The sequence below is a fragment of the Ambystoma mexicanum genome, chromosome 10 (genome assembly GCF_040938575.1).
Source record: "Ambystoma mexicanum isolate Mex_15411 chromosome 10, UKY_AmexF1_1, whole genome shotgun sequence".
NCBI lineage: Eukaryota > Metazoa > Chordata > Amphibia > Caudata > Ambystomatidae > Ambystoma > Ambystoma mexicanum.
In genome coordinates, this window is record NC_090932.1 from 1,145,386,846 (window position 1) to 1,145,403,312 (window position 16,467).

The 16,467-nt window shown below is 47.6% G+C and overlaps 1 protein-coding gene across 1 annotated transcript in view; it reads left to right on the top strand.

Annotated features, from left to right (window-relative positions):
* Positions 1 to 16,467, top strand: part of FAM178B (family with sequence similarity 178 member B) — a 1,611,694-nt gene that overhangs the window by 680,703 nt on the left and 914,524 nt on the right. The gene's annotated exons all lie outside the window — the stretch shown is intronic.

Here is a 16,467-nt window from a genome sequence, read left to right on the forward strand (position 1 = left end):
ACCTCACAACTTCCACTCTTCAGTTACTCGGTCAACTACTTTTGTGATTACCTAGCTGAAGCCAATTAATCAAAGCCGCCATTTGTGACAAACTCTTTGGAGATTGTCATTTTAAATATTGAACTCAAATGTTACTTATTAATAACTTCCTGTTTTCTGGCTTTAATGCTAACAGTACGTTAGATTTGCTTACAGAAGTTACAGACTAAAAGAAATATAGGAACACAAAATGAGCACATCCAGGCAGCCGGCGTGGTGAGTGTGCCCATATTGGGTTTTTCTTTCCCTTTTTCCTATAAAAAAATGGCCCCCAGTCCACCAAAGCACCCCTTGTTGCCCTTTCCTCCCCGCACCCTCTTCCTGGTCTCCCTCCCTCCTCCCACCTCCAGACCCGCCTCCCCTGCTCTGATTGGGCCCGCAACTTGTGCTGGAAGGGTCTAGTGACCCCAGTGTGCACCGGCTCCTCTCCTTCCATCGAGGCAGTCGGCGCGGTGAGTGTGCCCATATTGGGTTTTTCTTTCCCTTTTTCCTATAGAAAAATGGCCCCCGGTCCACCAAAGCACCCCTTGTTGCCCTTTTCCTCCCCGCACCTTCTTCCTGGTCTCCCTCCCTCCTCCCACCTCCAGACCCGCCTCCCCTGCTCTGATTGGGCCCGCAACTTGTGCTGGAAGGGTCTAGTGACCCCAGTGTGCACCGGCTCCTCTCCTTTCATCGAGGCAGTCGGCGCGGTGAGTGTGCCCATATTGGGCTTTTCCTTCCTTTTTCCTATAAAAAATGGCCCCACCCCCCTGAAGCACCCCTTGTTGTCCTTTTTCCTCCCCGCACCCTTTTCCTGGTCTCCCTCCCTCCTCCCACCTACCGACCCGCCTCCCCTGCTCTGATTGGGCCTGCGACCCGTGCTGGAAGGGTCTAGTGACCCCAGTGTGCACCAGCTCCTCTCCTTCCATCGAGGCAGCCGACGCGGTGAGTGTGCCCATATTGGGCTTTTCTTTCCCTTTTTCCTATCAAAAATGGCCCCCAGCCTTCCGAAGCACCCCTTGTTGTCCCTTTTCTTCCCTGCACCCTCTTCCTGGTCTCCCTCCCTCCTCCCGACCCGCCCACCGTTTCCCCGTAGGCCGTGTTACCAGGCCATTACAGACCTTTCCATGGCAGCCCTCTGCCCGGCAGCCAAATCGACCAAGGACCCTGAGGCAAAGGATGGGTCCAACGAAACGGCTCCAGATCGTATCTGCAGGTATCCGCAGGAGAAGCAGGAAGCCAGTAGCCTGTCGTCAACCAGCACCAACAAAGACGCACGTGTGGCAAGGGTGGGGACTGAACCAATCACTTCACACGTGAAAGCCCTACCACTCTTACCCAAAAAGTCCTACTGTGTTACATCATACAGTTACATATTAAGGCCCAACGATTATCCGCACCCTATTAGCATCACTGTGTTAAAGTTGAACTTAGAAAGTGCGCCCTAATAGCGTCACAGTGTTAGAGTTGAATCTAGAAGGTATTCCCAACATCATTGAGTGTGCTCTAATAGCGTCACTGTGTTAGAGTTCAGGTAAATGGTATTCCCAACATCATTGAGTATGCCCTAATAGTGTCACTGTGTTAAAGCTGAACTTAGAAAGTGTGCCCTAATAGCATCACTGTGTTAGAGTTGAATCTAGAAGGTATTCACAACATCATTCAGTGTTCCCCAATAGCGTCACTGTGTTAAAGTTGAACTTAGAAAGTGTGCCCTAATAGCGTCACTGTGTTAGAGTTCAGTTAAGATGGTATTCCCAATATCATTGAGTGTGCCCTAATAGAGTCACTGTGTTAAATTTGAACTTAGAAAGTGTGCCCAAATAGCGTCACTGTGTTAGAGCTGAATCTAGAAGGTATTCCAACATCATTGAGTGTGCCCACATAGTGTCACTGTGTTAGAGTTGAATCTAGAAGGTATTCCCAACATCATTGAGTGTGCCCCAGTAGCGTCACTGTGTTAAAGTTGAACTTAGAAAGTGTGCCCTAATAGCGTCACTGTGTTAGAGTTAAATCTGGAAGGTATTCCCAACATCACTGAGTGTGCCCCAATAGCGTCACTGTGTTAAAGTTGAACTTAGAAAGTGTGCCCTAATAGAGTCACTGTGTTAGAGTTAAATCTAGAAGGTATTCCCAAAAGCATTGAATGTGCCTCAATAGCGTCACTGTGTTAAAGTTGAACTTAGAAAGTGTGCCCGAATAGCGCCACTGTGTGAAAGTTGAACTTAGAAAGTGTGCCCAAATAGGGTCTCTGTGTAAGAGTTGAATCTAGAAGATATTCCCAACTTCATTGAGTGTGCCCTAATAGTGTCACTGTGTTAGAGCTGAATCTAGAAGGTATTCCCAACATCATTGAGTGTGCCTAAATAGCGTCACTGTGTTAGAGTTGAATCTAGAAGGTATTCCCAACATCATTGAGTGTGCCCCAATAGCGTCACTGTGCTAAAGTTGAACTTAGAAAGTGTGCCCTAATAGTGTCGCTGTGTTAAAGTTGAACCTAGAAAGTGTGCCCTAATAGCGTCGCTGTGTTAGAATTGAATCTAGAAGGTATTCCCAACATCGAGTGTACCCTAATAGCGCCACTGTGTTAAAGTTTAACTTAGAAAGTGTGCCCTAAAAGCGTCACTGTGTTAGAGTTGAATCTAGAAGGTATTCCCAAAATCATTGAATGTGCCCCAATAGCGTCACTGTGTTAAAGTTGAACTTAGAAAGTGTGCCCCAATAGCGCCACTGTGTGAAAGTTGAACTTAGAAAGTGTGCCCAAATAGGGTCACTGTGTAATAGTTCAATCTAGAAGGTATTCCCAACTTCATTGAGTGTGCCCTAATAGCGTCACTGTGTTAGAGCTGAATCTAGAGGGTATTCCCAACATCATTGAGTGTGCCTAAATAGCGTCACTGTGTTAGAGTTGAATCTAGAAGGTATTCCCAACATCATTGAGTGTGCCCCAATAGCGTCACTGTGTTAAAGTTGAACTTAGAAAGTGTGCCCTAATAGTGTCGCTGTGTTAAAGTTGAACCTAGAAAGTGTGCCCCAATAGCGTCGCTGTGTTAGAGTTGAATCTAGAAGGTATTCCCAACATCATTGAGTGTACCCTAATAGCGCCACTGTGTTAAAGTTTAACTTAGAAAGTGTGCCCTAAAAGCGTCACTGTGTTAGAGTTGAATCTAGAAGGTATTACCAAAATCACTGAGTGTGCCCCAATAGCGTCACTGGGCCTCATTACGACCCTGGCGCTAAGTGTTTAACGGCGCCGTAAAAGGCTGCAGCGCCGTTAAACACTTAGCGCCTTACTACGAGGTCCCTTTGCGGGACCCGACCTTAACGGCCGGTCTACACCAGCCGTTAAAGTAGGGACCCGCAAAGGGACCTTGGTGCTAAGTACGGTACCGCAATTTACGGTACCGTACTTAGCACCTTCCCCATTCCCATAGAGCCCTATGGGGCGAAAATGGGAATGGGGAAGGGCCATGGTTCAATGGGGAATTACCGCCCCGCCAAGCTTGGAATGGGGTGGTAATTCCCCATTTAACCATGGCGGACCCGTTACAACACCAGCACCAACCATGGTGCTAATAGCGCCATGGTTTAGCGCCGGTGTTGTAATGAGGCCCACTGTGCCCCAAGTTGAACTTAGAAGGTGTGCCCTAATAGCGTCACTGTGTTAGAGTTGAATCTAGAAGGTATTCCCAACATCATTGAGTGTGCCCTAATAGCGTCACTGTGTTAAAGTTGAATCTAGAAGGTATTCCCAACATCACTGAGTGTGCCCCAATAGCGTCACTGTGTTAAAGTTGAACTTAGAAAGTGTGCCCTAATCGCGTCACTGTGTTAGAGTTGAATCTAGAAGGTATTCCCAACATCATTGAGTGTGCCCTAATAGCGTCACTGTGTTAGAGTTGAATCTAGAAGGTATTCCCAACATCATTGAGTGTACCACATAGCCCCACTGTGTTAAAGTTGAACTTAGAAAGTGAGCCCGAATAGCGTCACTGTGTTAAAAGTTGAACTTAGAAAGTGTGCCCTAATAGCGTCACTGTGCTAGAGTTGAATATAGAAGGTATTCCCAAAATCACTGAGTGTGCCCCAATAGCGCATTGGTGTTAAAGTTGAACTTAGAAAGTGTGCCCTAATAGCGTCACTGTGTTAGAGTTGAATCTAGAAGGTATTCCCAACATCAGTGAGTGTGCCCTAATAGCATCACTGTGTTAAAGCTGAACTTAGAAAGTGTGCCCTAATAGCGTCACTGTATTAGAGTTGAATCTAGAAGGTATTGCCAACATCATTGAGTGTGCCCTAATAGTGTCAGTGTGTTAAAAGTTGAACTTAGAAAGTTTGCCCTAATAGCGTCACTGTGCTAGAGTTGAATCTAGAAGGTATTCCCAAAATCACTGAGTGCGCCCCAATAGCGTCACGGTGTTAAAGTTGAACTTAGAAAGTGTGCCCTAATAGCGTCACTGTGTTAGAGTTGAATCTAGAAGGTATTGCCAACATCATTGAGTGTGCCCTAATAGCGTCACTGTGTTAGAGTTCAGTTAAGACGGTATTTCAAACATCATTGAGTGTGCCCTAATAGCATCACTGTGTTAGAGTTCAGTTAAGGTGGTATTCCTAACATCATTAAGCGTGCCACATAGCGTCACTGTGTTAAGTTGAATTAAGATGGTATTCCCAACATCATTAAGTGTGCCCTACTAGCGTCACTATGTTAAAGTTGAATTTAGAAAATGTGCCCTAATAGCGTGACTGTGTTAATGTTGAATCTAGAAAGTACTCCCAACATCATTGACTCTGCCCTAATAGCATCACTGTTAAAGTTGAACTCAGAAAGTATGCCTAATCGCGTCACTGGGTCAGACGAATTAAGAAGGTATTCCCTACATCATTGATCATGCCCTAATAGCATCACTGTGTTAAAGTTGAATTTAGAAGTATTCCCAACATCATTGAGTGTGCCTGGTCGCATGCACTTTACTAATTACCAGAATATCACACTACCACGCTTACTCTCTCCTATAGACTACCATTCAACATAGCTGCACTATGACACATTCGGTATAGCCGTTCTCATACTAACATCACCCATCAAACTACCCATCATCCTAATAAAACACAGCTAGCTGAACACATACCAGCCAGTTTAGGTGTCTCCTTAAGCCTAATGCAGCCAGAACTCAGTCTGGGTGTCCACCCTCCAGACTGAACACATTCAACTGATCTCAGCACCACCCCTACCGCTAAAAAGCAGCTATCGTTCAACAACCACACCAGCTGCGCACATACCCGGTGTGCCCACTCTCTCTCGACTGACTTGAACTGCGGATCCCGAGGGCGTTCAACCCACCAGCGCTTTGAGATCATACCAATGATACATAAGGCGCTATACAAGTGCAAAGTAACATAACATAACAAGTGATTTTGTATTGCTTTTATAGTGTGGTTTTCAAATGTGCACCTTTAATGACGATCAATAACTCTCCTACTTTGAGCCTATCTCTTGTCCAACTGTTAATTATTGGGCTGATTGGTTAATGTGCTGTTTTGTGCACCCCGACCATAGATAAGGCTCACTTACAGAGGAGGACCACCAGGGCCCATGCCTTGGGTACCTTTGAGAAGATCACAGTAAAAAAAGAGAATCCACTGATGCTCTGAGGGGGAAGTGGACAATGAGAGACCGAAACACCTACTGATAAAGGGACACTGCGGGACCACAAAGCAATTAGGATCACTGAGGTACAAGTGGATTCTGAAGGTAAATAGCGATACATATGTTTATCCTCTGGGACAGGCGGGCCCTGGAAGATAAGTACATGCTGAGAGGCAACCAGACACTAAGCTCATACAAGCAGTGCTTAATTTGTCAAAATAAATATGTGCCAGGGCTCAAATATTTTCTAGCACACCAGTGACACATCAGGACGGGCAGCTCCCCACCCACTTTTGCCACCACCCATGGCGGCTCCCTTCGGTGTCAACATGTATAGGCTTAAAGCTGCAACTACCACCATTCGCTGGAGTTGATGGATGTACTGACTGTGGCAGATGTGTTTTTACAAATACCAATCAACATAACATAAAATAACATACTCGTTGTGTCATGGTATCATGTAAATGTTTATGTGTCTTTAAACACAAACATTGTTAACATTTTGCACTGATTCCATAGGTGGCTAGATATTGACCATAGTTCCACAGAAAATAGAGCAAACATGCTTTGTTCCAATGATAAACCGATAGACAAGTGCAGGCAACATCATAACTGAACAGATTAACTTGTCTGTCACACAGTGCATCAAGTTCTGCTTGCATAGGTTGACCCTCTGAAAGGCAGTCCCCCTCAGCTGTGGCCTTTCCCTGTCCTTGCTTCTTTGTTGGTGCTGCTGCCTAGCGACTGTCCTCTTATTGTCAACCTACACTGCCATAGTAGTGCTGCCTGTAATTACAGTAGAAGCATCAATGTCATGCAGGATGACTGGCACCAAAAAATTGATGGGTGGAAGGTTTTGAATTAATCTGAACCACTGGCACTGCTTTGGGCAACCCTTCACACCACTGTTTTATTAACCCGTCTGTGCCATTGCAAAAGGGGTCCAGCCATATGCAAATCAGTCAGGTACTGCCACCAATGGGAGCAGCCTGGGAGCAGCCCTGCCCAAACTGCTAGGCCAGGTCCCCTCTGCACACAAACACAAGCAAACTGCAGACATGTGTTTTGAAGGTGCTGAACCAGTGTCATGTGGGTGGTCGGACCTACAACCTTCGGGAGTGAACAAGGGGGGATAGGGCACCCTAAAGGGGTGTGGGAAATACACAGGACAGCTAAAATGCAGACATAGCATTTGAAGATACCATGTGGGGAATCACGGGAGTGGGGACGTCTTATGTACATTAACTGCCCAAAGGGCGCCGTATAATTAGTACTCAATAGAGATGGCCTATCCGAAATAGAACACACAGAACAGGGGAAATTCCCATGGCTGGGAAATCGCGCACCAAGCACATGATCAACCTTCCGCAGACCAGGGGTGCATGGGAGCAGAGTTCACACAGCAGACCACTGGCAGACTGAGCCAGCTGCAACCTCACTGGGTGATGTCAAGACAGGGCAGTAGGCCAATCCAGAGGTGGACTCGAGCCAGTAATCCGTTCACTGAACTAAGAATGCCGATCGGCAGGTGGTCATGTGAACGATAACTGAGCGGAGTGGCGTGCCTGGAAGGCAGTAGGTTTTGTGTCCCTGGGAAGTGGCGACCCTTCAGAGTATGAACCTCAAACACTGTGAAGGTCAATATTCAGAAGGTACCATGTGACTGTCTCCCTTCCCACCAGAAGCAGGGTGTCTCGTGTCTCAGTCACAGCAATCAGCACATATGTTATATTACTAATTACAACTTGTTCCGGGGAGGGGTGCGAGTCGGTGTGGTGCCAAATTGGAGGGATGTCTTGGGATACTGTTGATCTGGTTGCTCCAATCATGGCACACTAAAATATGCAGAGCACTAAGGATATGACATAACAGAGCCAATGACTGTCCTGGGAACGATGGAAAATATGTACATTCTAACAGTAACTGTTTCAAATGCTTGGACTATTGTGCTCATCCTATAAAACAAATGTTTGTTGTGCGCCCTCTTATCAGCTCTCATCAACCAGTTTCTGTCCACTGTCCTGTTTGATTTGTGCTAACCCAGCTGTAATAAACAGAGTTACTTCTTGCCCGGTTTCTGCTCTTTTTGACTACAATTTTTTATGGTGTGATTAGAGGACCCCTGTGTACATTTTTGGAGGACACAGCGAGATCCACAGTCCTCTCGGTTACCTCAGGGTATCCATACCGCCCTCTCCAGGGTGTGCGGGTCCGGCGACCGCAGACCTGATCAATGTCCATCAATGAGGTGGCCCTGCAGACGCCGAGTTCACGAAGGTCTGCCAGGTTTTGATCGCCTCCCGTGCTCAGCGGGAGGGGGAGCTTGTACTGGAGGCTCGGTGCCGAAGGGACTCGAGGGCCTCCCCGACGTAGGTATAACCGTGTAAGAATATGCTGTATCGTGGTGGCATGCCTACGGCGGGGGAGGGATACATTTTGTATGGCGTCTACGACGCAGCCTCAAGGAAGCAGGATGATTGGCCGAAGTCGTGATTAGAAAATAGTGCATGCCAGCAAATAGGGTCGGATGAAGGTGGGTGCACGCCTGCATTAGGCAGGGACAGTGCATAGTGTGTTGACACCTTTAGTCGGGAGTCGTACGTAGTACCAGTGATTGTATAATTGCATTATTGGGGTGAGAATTGCGTTATTGACTTTGTTGTATTTATGAAGATTTAGAGAGTTTGTGTTGTTTTTATGATACAAGACTCATGGTGGTGGAGTCGGGTTCAGAGGTTACCTGATTGTAAAATAGTTTGCATGGCATTGTAGTGGTGGTTGTGTGCAGGTGGCACGGCAAAGGCTGAACGTCTATTTGTTTTAACACAAAGCATGGTGAGCCTGTGGAGAGGGCTGTCTGATACTAACACTGAGTGAGTGTTTGGGCCTATGGAGAAGGCCAGTGTGACGAGAGGAGTGTCTGTTTGTGGGAGTAAGTGCGTAGGTAACATGAGACTGGGGGATAGCAGGGACACCCAAGGGAGTGGAATAATGCCTCAGTATCGTGAGAAATTATTAAAATATAATTTTCAGTGGGCACAGGAGACTGCGGGTTAGTGTTTCCATGGGTGTGCAGTCATAAAATCGAATAAATAATGTGGAATTACAAAAAATTAAAAACAATAATGTCGAGAAAAAAAAGTTGAATGTTTTATTTTTTTATTTATATTTTTCTTTTGGGTTCCGCATGTAAAAAAAAGGCAAAAAAAAGGGTGGTGGGGGAACCCCCCCATTTCGAATAAAAAACATAATAAAAAACAAAGACTTTTTTTTGACATTTTTTCGATTTTTTGACTTTCAACATTATTGTATTTGATTTTATGACTATAAACCGTAAAGAAGGACTCCAAGTCACCACTTGTTTTTCTCACAATTGAGTTGGAACTCTTCTGCCTAGGATTGGGTCAGGTAGAATGGAGATACATTATGGGTAATATGTGTGACTTCTTCACCAAAGGTATTTTGAGAATGTATGTCTAAAGTATTAATTGGTTTTCTAGAGGGTCAATTGTTTCTGGTTTATGACTTCATTCCCCTGGTCCCGTACAGAGTAAGGGGTGCCCTCAAGTATATATACTTAATTTACAGCTCATGCTGGTTTAGGACCACATGCCACTATCCCCTCCCTTCTCATAGAGGGTGCTTTAGGCGTAATTGGTTTAATTGTTTGTTGGTAGTTGGGAGACATGTAGAGAAGTACAGAGGTTCAACAAAGATTGGTTGATCTTCCTGCATCTCTGGGCTTGTGTTTGGGGCTTCTCCACATTGAGACGGCGGAAAATGCCACCCTGAGTTACAGTGATGCACATATTTCTGATATAATAAGAGGTCCATCCCTATTTGATCAGTCAGGATCTGGTTATAGCATTCAGGCTTCCTCTTCCTCTGAAGAATTGCTTAAACTGAAAAAGAAATGATTCAGAACGGAACTGCATGGGCATTTACTTCGGGAGTACCTGGAGTCAAACATTATCCCGGCTGGCTTGGTGGTACACAATGAACCATGCTTGTTTCTCACAGATGAAGAATATAAAACTAATTTTAGTTATATAGCCACCAAGTGGGTTTGTAAACCATTGTACTTTGTGACACTGGACACTTGTCGCACTTTGCAAACCTTTGCATTTTGTGACCCATACACTTGTAACCATTTGTAAAAAAGGACACGTTGGAACTTCTTATAACCTGTGATCAATTGCAAGGTCTTCTTGGTTTAGAACTAATAAAATAATGCAATTGAAATGTTACGTGTAGATCTGTCTACTTTAAGTTAAAAGCTAGGCGCAAGCAACTCAACAAAAACTTACCTGACACTCTACTTACTGACTGACTAGTGGATTTCAGTCATTGCTGGGTTCTTCTGCCAGGCAAGGCCACCGGGCCATACGTAATCAATAAATACCTTAAGAACCAGGGGGAGGTGCACTGCCTATTATCCATTATCCTTTTCTCTCCATAAATCATGTAACCATTTTATATAGTTAGCTGGGTCATCGTTGTTTTTCATTTTATGAGCTATTACTGTCCCTAATTTGTAACTATCGGGATACATACTTCTCAGAATCTCGCAGACATGTGCTCGGCAGTTGTTGTCGCCATGAGCATTTGTGCTTAACCTAACTCCTTTATACCCTGCCTGGTTCCATATTTTGTCCGCCAGCTCTCGTTTTATTGCTGTGAACAAACTTTTCATGTCCCCAATTGCCAATGTCACCCCTGCCTTCTCTTTCTCGATCGCCTGTATCCATTTACTAGCCCTTGCAATGAGGGAAGTCAGGCTGCATATTAGATTGTCCCTGTCCATTGTGTGCCATGGCACATAATGTGTGTCCCCTCAACCTTTCTGTATTAACAGCAGCACTCGCTTCTTTGGACCTGTTCCTCATCTCAGTGGGGTCACTTTAGTTAGCCCCATTTTTACCTTCCCTACCTTGCTGCAGAGGAAGGTGGTCCAGTCCCTGCAACTCCTGCCACTGTCAGGTCGTTTCTGCTCTTTCCTCCCCCTCCTCCTTCCCTTGTCTGGTGTCCATTTGTCACTATCCCCATCCCGCCACTTGTCCCTTAACAGTCCATCGTCTGATGCTGTGTCATCATCGCCCCCTTCCTCCTCTTCTGCCTTCTCCCCTTCTTTCCCTTTGTTGTCTAACTGAATTTAATTCTTCCTGATAGCCATTCCCCATTGTCTCCTTACTTTTCCTTTGCACTTCCTCTTCTATCACCCTCACTTAATAACGCGTCCACCTCTTGTGGCGCACTCCTCTCTTTATCTGCTAGGTATTTCCTCTCTCCCCTTGCGTGCAGCTCCTCCCTTTGTGTGTCTTTATCCTGTTCCCCTACCCTTTTTGCTCCGTTCCATCCTGGTATTTCTCGCTGGGGATTAGTGTACATTGCTGTGGGTCATATCGAGAGGTACACACCGTAGGGCAGGGGCGGTGAGCTTGGGCGCTCCCTTCCACAGTCTCTCTCTCTAGTCTTTTTTCATCTTTTCACCTTTTGTTTCTTCAAATAACTTCCACAACCCCAGTATGTTGTCTACTCTTCAGCTTTGAGCCCTTGAATTTGGTCAATAGCTATGAAAACGTATTCTGTATTATTTTGTTGTCAAATGTACCCTCCCCGGGCCACGCATGGAAACGGTTTATAGTCATAAAATCGAATACAATAATGGCGAAAGTCAAAAAATCGAAAAAATAATGTTGAAAAAAAAAAGTCACATTTCTTTTTTATTACGTTTTTTAATCGAAATGAGGGGTATCCCCTCCCCCCCTCCAAGCCCCCCTTTTTTTACCTTATTTTTTACATACGGAACCCAAAAAAATATATAAATAAAAAAATAAAACATTCGACTTTTTTTTCTCCACATTATTGTTTCTAATTTTTTGTAATTAGACAATATTATTCCATTTTATGACTGCACACATTTTCACATTGTATTCAATTGGATCAGAGTAATTTTTCACTGCATCTGATTGAAAACATATATTTCTCCAGCATTGGATCTTTCATGGATTCACATGCTTAGAATATTCCCCGTCGTCAGACTGGGAACCCTCGGTACACATATATATAGTCATTTCCAATAGGAAAAAACTTCTGCCCTATCCCCGTCTGCGTCCTCTACGGGGCCGCCCACGTACGCCCCGTTGGACGTGATGGTATATAAGCCCCGCCCCCGCGGGTCCCTTCAGATTTCAACCGTCTCCAAAGATAGTGGGATCTCCTCGTGTATTTTCTTCAAATACTTATCGAATTGTTTCTAACTCCTGCGAGTTTGTCTGTTTGGTCCACTTCTAACTCCTACGAGTTTTGTTTGTTGGGCTGGCAATAATGTCGGGTAAGCCTCTTTTCCGCCCGTGTGCCACGTGCGGTCTAAAGAAGGTTTATGAAGGGGATGGCCATCTTGACTGCATCTACTGCCTTCACCCCCACCACTCGGCGGACCAATGTGATATTTGCAAGGGGTTTTCCCAAAAAACCCTGAAGGACCGGAATCGGCGACTGGTCTCGTGGCTGAACGACGGCGCTGGAGCGTACCCTCAGTCGGAGGTAGGATCGGTGCGCAGTATCGCCTCAGCGAAAACATCAGAAGCCCCCCGACGCTCACATCCGTCGGAACCTCCGGCCAAAAAATCACGACCTACGGAGAAGGACGTGCCTCGAAGTCATTCCTCTAAGGCCTCATCGAAAGAATCGACGAAGAAATCATCTTCCTCTTCTTCTTCGTCGAAGAAAGATAAGGACAGGCCAAAATCCTCCTCGAGCGATCAGAAAAGATCAGCTACGAGTAGAGAGGCGGATAAACGCAGGGAGAGCTCCGCGAAGGCGGGACCGCCTAAGCCACCTGCAGGCCCTCCGTCGACGACGGCGACGATCCAAGTGCCCACTCCGTCACAGTCCCCCGCCTTTCAAACGGGCTCATCGTCGACGACGATTCCCTCGTCGACGGAGTTCCAGGCCTGGAGGCCAGAAGTGTTCGACATGGGGCTACCCGACACACTGCTGCAAGAACAGGCAGTTTCGATCGCCTCCAAAGAAGACGACGGCTTCAGAATAGTGAGCCCGGAAGACCTGGGGCTACGGCCCAGATTTCCTTCTGGTGCAACCTGCTCTCAAGTTTTCACCCAGCCTCCAAACGCCCAGGCTACTCTCTCCATGGAGGTACTTTCCTCCTTACACTCGCTCTTGAAGTCCCTGGACGAAAGGCTCCCACCTGTTCCGACGACTCCCCTCGTCGACGAGCCCGGACCTTCACACCGCCCGACTAGATCGGTCGTGGGCCCAACTGCTCCAACAGTCCAGGAAGAAGGTGAGCTCTCGGACTCCCTCTCTGAACAGGGGTCAGCTTCTGGTATCTCCCTCTCGCCGTCGAGAGACCCGTCATGGGTTTCGGATGTGGAGGTGGATCCTCCGAAAGGTCCCATTCACCCGTCTCCACCGGATGACATAGGGGCCTTCCATTCCATGATGGAAAAGGCCTGCAAGGAGTTCGGTTTGACCCAACAAGAAGAAAAGAAGGACTGCTTCCTCTTTGACCACATGGGCAAGAATAGGCGTTCCGTTTTTTCGATACCGATACTGGACCACGTATGGAAAGAGGGCGTCCAAACCATGCGGCATCCATTCTCGGAACCTGCGGTCAAGGGCCGCGTAGAGAAAAAATTTAAAGTTCCAGATTCGACGCCAAAATGCCTCTCTGCGCAACCCACGCCTGACTCGGTGGTATCGGCGGCGGCGACGAGAAAGGCAAAGGCCCAGCATAAATGCTCTACGCCTCCGGATTCCGAAGCTAGACGCCAAGACGCTTTCGGTAAGAAGATCCTGTCAGTGGGAGCGTCAACAGTGAAAGCAGCGAACTCCCTGGCAATCATGGCCAGGTATGACAGGGAGATGTGGCACAGACTGGCACCCATTATGGACCACCTCCCAGAAGAACACAGAAAATCAGCTATGTCCCTGGTTCGTGAAGGAGAAGAAGCCTCGAACCATGCTATCAATATAGCGGTGGACCTGGCAGATTCGGGGTTCAAACAAATTAACAACGGAGTGGTTCTACGACGCCAGGCCTGGCTCAAGTGCACCAACTTTAGACCCGAGGTGCAATATAAGGTCGTCGACATGCCTTTCGAAGGTGACCACCTGTTTGGCGAAAAGGTGGATGAGGCCTTGAAAGGAATGAAGGAGGACTCTGAGACGGCGCGCTCACTGGGCTCTCTCCAAAGCGGTAAGCCCTTTCGTTCCTTTCGCCCCTTTAGAGGAGCTACGGGAAACGCACGATTTGCGGGATCAAGGGATAGAGCATTCGGGAGGTCTTCATATCCGTCCCAAGGCTATAGGCGCGCCTCACAGTCCTCGACCCGACGCAGAAATTTCCAGGCCTCCAAGAGACGTCCCACTTACTCGTCGTCGACGGGAAAACAAAAAGATCAACAATGACGTTCTAGGAGGGAGAGTGTCAAGTTGCGTCGAGGAATGGGAGTCAATTACGACAGATCGGTGGGTTCTGGACACGGTGAGACTGGGACATTCCCTAAGATTCAAATCCAGACCTCCAAGACGTCCACCGATACGCCTGTCTCAACCACACCTAAGCGTCTTGCGTCGAGAGGTTGCGCTCATGCTACAAAAAGGCGCCATCGAGTTAGTCCCTGCTTCGCAGAGAGGCTTAGGGGTTTACTCACGCTGCTTCGTAGTAAAGAAACCAAACGGGAAGTGGCGCCCCATCCTCGACCTACGGGACCTCAACAAAACCCTGCTGAGTCAAAAGTTCAAGATGCTTACTCTACAGGAAGTAATCAGATCGGTCCAAAAGAACGATTTCCTGGCGTCTCTGGACCTCCAAGATGCGTATTTTCACATTCCGGTGCGCACTCACCACAGGAGGTTCCTGAGGTTCCTAGTCGGCCAAACACACTACCAATTTACTGTGCTCCCTTTCGGCCTGAAGTCCTCCCCAAGAACCTTTACAAAGTGCCTAGCACCCGTAGCAGCCTGGCTGCGGAAGGAAGGGCATCACGTTTACCCGTACCTCGACGAATGGCTCGTGAGGGGATCCTCCCCAGCGTCGACCAACGACAGCCTATTGACCACCTTGCGACTGCTACAGCGTCTGGGATTTGCAGTGAACTACGAAAAGTCTTCACTAAAGCCCTCGAAGAGTTTGAAGTTCCTAGGTGCTCAATTCGACACCCACACGGGACTAGTGAAACCATCCCTGGAAAGGTTGTTGAAGATCAAACACCTGACAAGCCAACTTCGTTTACAGAGCAGGTTGTCAGTAAGAAAATATGCGGCTCTCCTCGGCTCCATGGCATCGTGCATCCACCTAGTCGCGAACTGCCGGTTGTTCATGAGACCTCTACAGGAGTTCCTATCAGACAGATGGAAGCAGGCCACAGGCCGCTGGTCTGACAAGATAATAGTCGACGACGAACGAGTTATCAAAGCCCTCCGATGGTGGAAAGTGGCGCGCAACCTGGACAGAGGGGTCCCCCTGCAGGAGCCGGAATTTCAGAACACCATCATTACAGACGCCTCTCTGTCGGGCTGGGGAGCACACATGTCACGTCACCAAACCCAAGGCAGGTGGTCGTCGACCGAATCTCGCCTACATATCAACGTCCTGGAGCTAAGGGCGGTGAGATGGGCCCTGAAATCTTTCCTCCCACACATCAAGGGGTCAAAAGTAAGAGTGCTCACGGACAATACGACAGCTATGTTCTACCTCATAAAACAGGGTGGCACCAGATCCAGGACCCTCTCGAAGGAAGCTCAAAAGATCTGGCATTGGGCTTTAAAACACCACATCTCCCTAGTGGCATACCACCTACCGGGAGCGAAGAACGTACAGGCGGATTCCCTGAGCAGGACTATGTCACAAATACACGAGTGGGAGCTGGACTCCACTCAACTCGGGGAAATCTTCGAAAGATGGGGGACCCCGTCGATCGATCTCTTCGCCACGGAAAGAAACCGAAAATGTGTTCAGTTCGCGAGCAGATGGCCCCAAACAGGCTCCCTGGGGGAAGCGTTCTCGTTTCCGTGGACAGGCAAGTTCCTCTACGCCTTCCCTCCATTTCCCCTCATACGGAGGACGATCCAGGGGATCCACAGGTACAATTGCCGGGTCATCCTAGTGGCCCCGCGCTGGCCGAGGCAACCATGGTTCTCAGACCTCCTTCATCTGTCGCTGGATCAGCCGATACCATTCAGGAAAGTGCCGAACCTCCTGTCCAGGGACGAGGGGACCGTGTGGCACCACAATCCGGACAGCCTGAACTTAACTGCATGGCTCCTGACTTCTCGGAGTTCGGGAACCTAAAAGTCTCGACTGATTGCCGAAGGATTCTGCAGGCGGCCAGGGCCCCGTCCACTAACAAATCATATTTAAGCAAATGGAAAAGGTTCTGTATATGGTGTCAAACACAACAAAATATACAACCTTTGGAAGTAACTCCGGAGCAAATCCTCCCGTATCTTCTTCATCTTGCGGAGAGCGGACTGTCATCATCGTCAATCAAAGTACACCTGGCGGCTGTTTCGAGATTTACAAGAAGAAGACAGTCCCCTCCACTATTCAGTGACAGGCTAGTGAAGCATTTCATGAAGGGTCTGTTTAGAACCTTCCCTCCGGAAAAACGGTTCCCACCGTCGTGGAGTCTGAACACGGTTCTAGCTGCCTTAATGAAGCCTCCCTTTGAGCCAATGTCCTCTTCATCTCTACAATTTCTATCTTGGAAACTCGCGTTCCTAGTTGCCATCACTTCGGCTAGAAGAATATCGGAACTACAGGCACTGGTCAT